At 34.6% G+C, this 7,990-nt stretch overlaps 1 long non-coding RNA gene across 1 annotated transcript; it reads right to left on the bottom strand.

Moving 5' to 3' along the window:
* Positions 1-1,946: 1,946 nt before the first annotated feature.
* Positions 1,947-7,630, bottom strand: LOC136876091 (uncharacterized). The gene is made up of 2 exons (XR_010860534.2): positions 3,021-7,630; positions 1,947-2,990 (listed from the first exon to the last, which is right to left on the bottom strand). It is a non-coding gene; the product is annotated as an uncharacterized lncRNA (long non-coding RNA).
* Between the last annotated feature and the right edge of the window lie 360 nt (positions 7,631-7,990).

The following is a 7,990-nucleotide window of genomic DNA, read 5'->3' on the forward strand; positions in this document are numbered from 1 at the left end:
AGTGATTTAATATATTAAGAAATTCACTGTTGTGTTATTTAAAAAAGTCCCTTGTGCAACAATTCTTATAACAAGCCATTGGTATTTTGCCCACAGGTTCACCAATCATGTGTCACTTTACAACTTGAATATATCTAGTAGGTGCAATGATGATTATTGTTGTTGCCATTTTAGCTTTATTTGATGTATTTTTCTTTCCCTTTCACAAAAGGTAGCTATTTCTTATGCATATCAAAATATACCCTTATATCAACCAATGCCTAGATCAATAACAACTTGTTTTCTCCATATTATACTGATAGACATCTGTACCAAATTTCAGCTTCACTAAAAAAAAGAGGCGTAACGAATATGATACGGGCCCGCCTGCAAAACACAAAATTGGACTCGCTCAAACAAATAGTATAAAATCTGTTTAAGACATAAATAGCAGATACATTAATGCCACCTATATCCATATACGAAGGAATTACTATAAGATTACAAAACTAATTTATTTATTATTATTATTCATTATTAATAGATTTAATTTTTCAAGTTAAATATTTTGTAGGGACTGAAATAAATATATGTTTCTGTCTTTAAATTTTTTAAACTTTACTGTACTTGTATTGGATTCTAAAGAAACTGAACTATGCAACAGACATCAGGGATGCAAAGGCATTGACAATTTCAACATACATCAGGGATGCAAAGGCATTGACAATTTCAATTGTATCCACGGATGACACTTTGTTTGAATAGTCTGTTTTGAGTCATAACATTTCAGAAGTAGTTCTTTGTTAGTTTGTTTTGAAAATGGTAATTTTTGCAGAAGAAATGGCCACAGGAATAATTAGGTCTAAAATTTGATATTATGGTATCCATTTTCAGAGTTTCTTAAATAATAACTTGGCGAAGATATTTGTTAGATCATATACTGCTCGTATTATAAGAGACAGCAATCTTAGACTCAACACAATAACAATAAACTGCAGGCAGATGCAACCATCCAACAATTACTCTACATACGCACTGTAAAAGCAAACTTTTTCGGTCCATTCTACAAACACATCACGATATGACCTTTTCTATGCAGAGTGGCATTCGGTAAAGATATTTAATGATTTATTTACTTTTCTTGGGAGGTCTGTGTACCCATTAAGTCCCAGGTCCGTCTGCATTGCAGGCCCTAATGTTATGACAATGACCAAAAGTGTGGACCCATTAAGTCCCAGGTCCGTCTGCATTGCAGGCCCTAACGTTATGACAATGACCAAAAGTGACTAAAGAACTTTTCCGAAGGAAGAGGAGCAAGAATAAATTAAATTTTGAAAAGACAGAGATGCAATGTGCCTCAATAAATTAGCCTAGACCCAAAGTTGGGTCCTTTTCTTACTCTTTCATTCAGTTAGTTGCAATAAACATCCGTGCCAATCTAACTCTATGTGGACTTGTAATAGATTGGTAAAAGTAAAAAAAGACCCAACAACAAATCCACCACATACCATACTTCAGCGTGACCATGCATAGCCACACACGTGTGGCCCTTTAAAAAGCATGTTCCCGGATATTTGAAAATGGTGCAACGTAACAAAATTATGTTTTTTGTGGAACAAGGTGTTGGGAAACTTTCAGGTTAAAAAATTGAAAGATTAATTTTTGGTTGAATATTAAATTTCATTCATGGCTATCCTTAAGATGCAAAGATCTCTAAAGGGTGAAGTTCCTCATTCCTATCACCAGCAACCATAAATACTTGGCTACAAAAGTGGGTGCATTAGGAATTTAATGGTCAGATTTACAAATGTAAAATCATTTTTATTATAACAGGCATAATACATGTTTTTTTTTAATGTTCAGAAATTTATGCACAATCTGACTTCAGAAAACTTATCCATGAATCACAGAAAAGAAAGTAGTTCATAATTATAGGAATGGAAGAATAAAGAAATAAAACAACAATCATTACAACAAAATGAAAGTTTATTGAAGTTTGAAACTTTTTAAATAAACAGTTCCAGTATAATAACTGTATAAAAGAAAAGGAAGAAACAAAAAGAACTCCAAAAAAACTTACTAGCACACTGAGACCTAAGATATTTACACACCCTGAAACAACCCATTTATACATACATATAAACCACTTACACAAAGGATTATTATACATTTAAGAAGAAAATGAGCTTTTCTACTTTTTAAGAATCACATTTACATTTCATTAATAATAAAATTCATGTTCCCAATTTTTCAATTCCTTATGTAAAATTACTTTCATTACCGTATCTGAATTATCACCAAGTCCAAATTCAACCATATAATTTCAATTTTTTAGATTGTTTCAACCGCTTCAGAAATATACAATGCAATAAAATATTTGACAGATTTGCGCAGATAGATTCACACATGTATGCCTATGTGTAAAAGCGGAGTAGTCCTTTATTTAAATTCTAGTGGACGGAGATGTCTAAACCAAAAACAGAAAAATTCCATAATACAGTATCACGAAGACTGATGATTAAAAAATGTCCATCTCTCAGTAAACACGTGTGTGAAAAAGCACAATACCTATCACACGGATAGAAATCAGGTACACAACCAACTGACAACTAGGAAATGGCAATGTCAAACCTGCTAATTCACGTATTGCCAGCATAAACTATATTAAAAAATAAAAGTTTTATCAGTTGAACATCTCAATGTAATACCAACAAAGATGAAGTCAAATAAGAATTCCTGTATTTCTATCAATTTTCATTTACAGTTTAAATTTCTAGAGATTTTAAAAGTGAAGAATAAAAATTAGGGAGATAACTATATTCTACGCATGCTGATAGTTTACCAGTAATTTACCAATTTAATCTTGGAAATAATTTTTCTCACAATGAATTCACATTGTGAATAATAAAAATCTGTTGCTAAGACGTGAGTAGTGAAATAAATAAATCTCAGAAGAGATAGATATTCACAAATGGATGCAAGACACTGAGTAACTATTAAATAAAACATACCTTCATTTTCAACTATTAAATAAAACATACCTTCATTTTCAGTCATTTTTAATAATCAACTACGTCGCAGCATACAGTATTTGTATAAATCTAGACAATTAAAATGGAAATTACTGAACATTAAACTATATGCAAATAAAATTCAATAATTCTTGGACTTTCTTGTACGTTAGGTAAATGCTAGTTGATATACGTGAAGATGGACCAGTTATCTAGCAGTTCCGCTCCTTGGCTGAATGGGCAGCATAGCAGCCTTTGGATCTTAGGGCCCTGGGTGTGACTGCCAGTTGGGCTTTGGATTTTAATCACATCTGGTTAATTCCCCAGGGACTGAATATTCGTGTTCTCTTCATTCATACACACTACACCATATTACCAACTACCAGAGGAACATGTAATAGTGAATACATCCCTCGGGAAAGGCACCTGGCCGTAAAACAGGGTTTAATCCATAGGTAGTGTCAAGCCCAAGGTACTTGGAAAAGGCCAGGCAGAAGGGACCAGTTATCTAGCGGGGTTGCAGCGCAATGGAAAATAGCTGGAGAAAATGGAACTGCTAACAGACCAAACAAAGTGTACTGCACAAAACATTAACACACTCCCACAGGATCACATCTTATTTGCTGTATGCAACTGAGACAAATAGCAAAGAAACTTTCAACTGGGGTTTATAGATTTGGAAAAGGCCTACGATATGATGGCCAAACAAGATGCACGGAGAAGCCTTAGGCGAAGGAATGCCCCTGTGAAATGTACAGACAAGTGAGAGAGAACATATGTAGCAGTATCGAGACTTTGGAAGTTCTTAGGAAACCGGGGCAGTGGGCTTCAGTACTGGAAGAGAGAGGGTTGAAGATCAGCAGGATGAAAACAGAATATCTGTATCTTCATGTCGGAGAAACTCATCTAGATAAAGATCATGCATGAACAGTATATGAATAAGAGGAGAGTTGCAAGAAAACCTGAAAGTGAACGGTGAAGTCATCAAGAGAGTGAGCCACTTCAAATAACTGAGGTTAGTTGTGGAAGAAACTGGAAAACTAGCAGCCAAAGGAGAAGTGTACAAGTCAGTGGTGAGGCCAGCAATGATGGATTTTTTTACAATTTGTTTTATGTCATACCGGCACAGATAGGTCTTATGGCAACAATTGGATAGGAAAGGCTTAGGAGTGGGAAGGAAGCAGCCATGGCCTCAATTAAGGTACAGCCCCAGCATTTGCCTGGTGTGAAAATAGGAAACCACAGAAAACCATTTTCAGGGCTGCCGAAAGTGGGGCTCAAGCCCACTATCTCCCGGATGCAAGCTCACAGCTGCACGCACCTAACCGCACAGCCAACTCGCCCGGTCTAGCAGTGATGAATGGCACTGAATAAAGGTCAAATCAACAAAATGAGAATGGTAGAAATGAAGACGTTGAGATGAATGTGTGGAGTAACCAGATTGGACCGTGTCCAAAATGAATACTTTAGAGGGGCAGTACAAGTTGAAGAAATAGCAGGAAGAATTCACAAGGAACGATTGCAATGGTTTGGCCATGTCACAAGAGGAGAGGAGGATTATGTGGGGAAGAAGGTGATGAAGGTGGAGGGTACATGAAAGAGAGGGAGACCTAGGAGGAGGTGGAGGGAACTAATCTCAAAGACCAGAAAGAGAAGAACCTTCATGAGCAGTGGACACTGGACAGAGAGAAATAGAGAACAGAAAGAGCTGAAAGAAGAAAAGAAGAAGAATGGCACATGGCATCTGGAGAGGTCTGGTGCAGGTCTTTTGAATTGACGCCTATAGGCAACCTGCATGCCTGTAAGGATGAGACTCTATCTACACACACACAGTTCTCAAGGAAGAGGAATTAACCAATTAAGGCTAAACTACCCAACCCAGCTGGGAATTGAACCTGGGACCCTTTGGACCAAAGGCGAGTATGCTAACCATTCAGCCATGGAGCCAAACTAGGTTATGTACAAAGTATTTAATAAAGCCACTTTGGAGAGGTTCCATGAAGACAATTTTCAAGATTCACTGAACGGCTTAACGCCTATCACTAATCAAATACATCATATAAATTACAATAATGCTGTCAGAGTAAATGTATTATATACTATATTAGAGAAATAAACGAGGTATCGGTCGAGACTCCCTTGCCACAAATATTATGTCGAGGACTGAGTAATTTTAAAACAAATACCTGCAGTATGTTTTAGAACAAATCAAGACATTAAATATAAAATGCAGATTCAAAAGAAATGAGAGGAGCCATAGGTATAATCACCTCCATCCTATGAATAAATATATGCGAACAGGTTCCAGAAAGAAACATGATCAATGTAATGAAAAAATTGAGAGTGCATTGGCAAAACTGCAAGTTTATTCCACTTAATTTATAAGCTAAAGATTGACTAGAATTAATCCTTGGAACACACTTCGCAATGATATGTAGTGTATGGTGGCGATAGCAGAACTGAAACGATGCAGATGTAATAAGAACACATACTAAAGAAATGAGATAACGAGAGGACATGGCTGAAATACATGAAGAGTAAATAAAGTCAAATTTGCAAGGAGACTTTTCTGTAACTATTCATGCTCCACCCAAGAAAACACTGATATTTAGTGGTACACCAACCAACCAGACTGAAATGACATTTCGCATCCTGAATGTTAAGAATGGTATAAAGATCAAATTTCAATGAATATGTCAACCAGTTTCAAAGTTATGTGACTGTAAATTTGTCAATTTTTTCAAAAACATGCGAGGTGTGTTTTAAACATCCATTTGCTACTTATCTTGCTGAACTACAGAACCAACCTGTTTTTATGGTTTCAAGCAGTGATTTCTTATAAAATGTGTTTCTCAAAATCAAATAAGACTTTTTTTTTTAAAGGGCATATTTTGAAATAATCTCACAATTTTCTCCTACTGTTAAGAAATTCTCTATGTTTTAGCTTGGTATCATAATGGGATCTTTTGCTGCAAGAGCCTTTTCAGTTATATCTATTGAAGTTGCTAAAATTATCTCAAGATTTTTACAGGTACTTAGAAAACAGATATTCCATTTCAGAAGTGTATGAAGCAGCTCTTCATGACACACTGCTGAGAAACTTACAAACAGAAACTTGCATCAAACATGTTCAGTCTTGTATAGAACACACTCCCAACCTTAACTGGCCAGTTTTCTTGCAGAGTTGACAAGGATAAAACATCTTCTCAATTGTATTGACTTCCAGCACGTCCTGGTGTTTCCATGCTCTAATGATTTTAAGTAGTTTTGTGTGTATTGACAAGGAGCGAGTAGAAAAGAGATAAAATACTGTGAAATACTGTAGGTAAAAGATAGTGTGTGAACAGTTTTCGACTGACCCTTGGTGTTCTTAATTTCCTTATTAGCCTAGCAGCAGAACCATGAAGTCTTAGTTTAAAGTTCTAATTCAAATTAGTACAAAAGGAACAGAGATTATTGAAATAAGGGAAATTGATGTGTACCCAATGTATTGTGTTAACTCATTTAAAAAGACAGATTATACTTATACCGAAGTGTTCTTTCTAAATTGATACAGTTTTTCTTGAAATGCCATGATAATGAAGTTTCTCAGAACAATTTGGTACACACAAAAAGTATCCGATGAGTTGTGCACCCTCTCCAGACACTGACCAAGCAGCAGTCTATTATTGTGACGAAAATACTGATATTACTCTCCAGCGATTCTAACATGCCAACTTCACACTATTTTTGACAGGGAAACTCACAAGACCAATGAAGCCTTCAACATCAAACCTATTAGGTAGCAATGATTAATATGTAAGCTTTCCAATAATATTATCAAAAAGCAGAATGTAAAATCTTCACATAAATTAAATATTTCATAATGTAGTTAACATAAATGTGCATTAAAGCCATCAATGGCATTGTTAAATTCAAAGTAATAACTCATGCCTAAATAGTGAAAACAAACATTTCAAATTTAAAGCTCTTTTTAGCACATGAACCCATAATGATCCTAAGATAAAACTCTATTTAATAACAACAGTATAAAGAAAGTAGGGGATAACAATTTTCAAACACAGCTTATCAAGAAAATCAAACTTGAAACTTTGACTTGATCTTGAAAACATAAAAAGGAAGACTGAAGAAAGACTGTCCACATTAGCATGAACAATTTTACAAACAATCTATCACACATCTTATGAAAAAGAAATGCCAACTTACATCACTAGATGCAAAATAGGTTGATATACCAATCTAGGTTTGAGGATTTTTCTTTCATATGTCAAAGTATTCTGCATACTGAATGAGACTGAATTTCATTTAAAAAAATGTGTGCATATGATATAAAATTTCCTTACTGAGTGAAAACTTTAACACTGAAACCTATATGAAAGATAATTATTTACACATCAGCCATCCAAGTATATGTGACATGCAGTTTTCCAAAACTTCATATATTCCATTCCCCTCATCACTTTTATGACACAAGATTTACAAGAGTAGACAAAAAATTAACAGTTAAGTAAAATAGATATTGCCAAGGTGAACATACAGCATTTCATTCCTGTTAACGATAAGGGACATATGACCACGCACGCATGCATGCACACACACACACACACTCTCTCTCTCTCTCTCTCACTATTAAAACACTGGAAAATTCATATATAATATTATCAAAGTGAATTTTACGTCTAATCCCACCCTAACCCCTCCCCTGTTCTTCAGTAGAAAAGTCAAATTCTCCTTAAATATTTCAAATTTTACATTATTTTTCAAAATAATCTTCAATTTGATTTTATGTTTATTTAGAGCATGATCATATTCATAACAGCTATATGAAAACATCCGTACACAAGTTTCAGTTTTCAACAATTTAATAACATTCATATAATAGGCCTCTTCTCACAATCTAAACCCAATTTACTCAATGTGACTATTATTTTAGAATAAATAATAGCATTTTAATAAATGCCGAATTGTTTTTATAATATTACCACATTTATAAAATGTAT

This window comes from Anabrus simplex, chromosome 6, assembly GCF_040414725.1.
Source record: "Anabrus simplex isolate iqAnaSimp1 chromosome 6, ASM4041472v1, whole genome shotgun sequence".
NCBI lineage: Eukaryota > Metazoa > Arthropoda > Insecta > Orthoptera > Tettigoniidae > Anabrus > Anabrus simplex.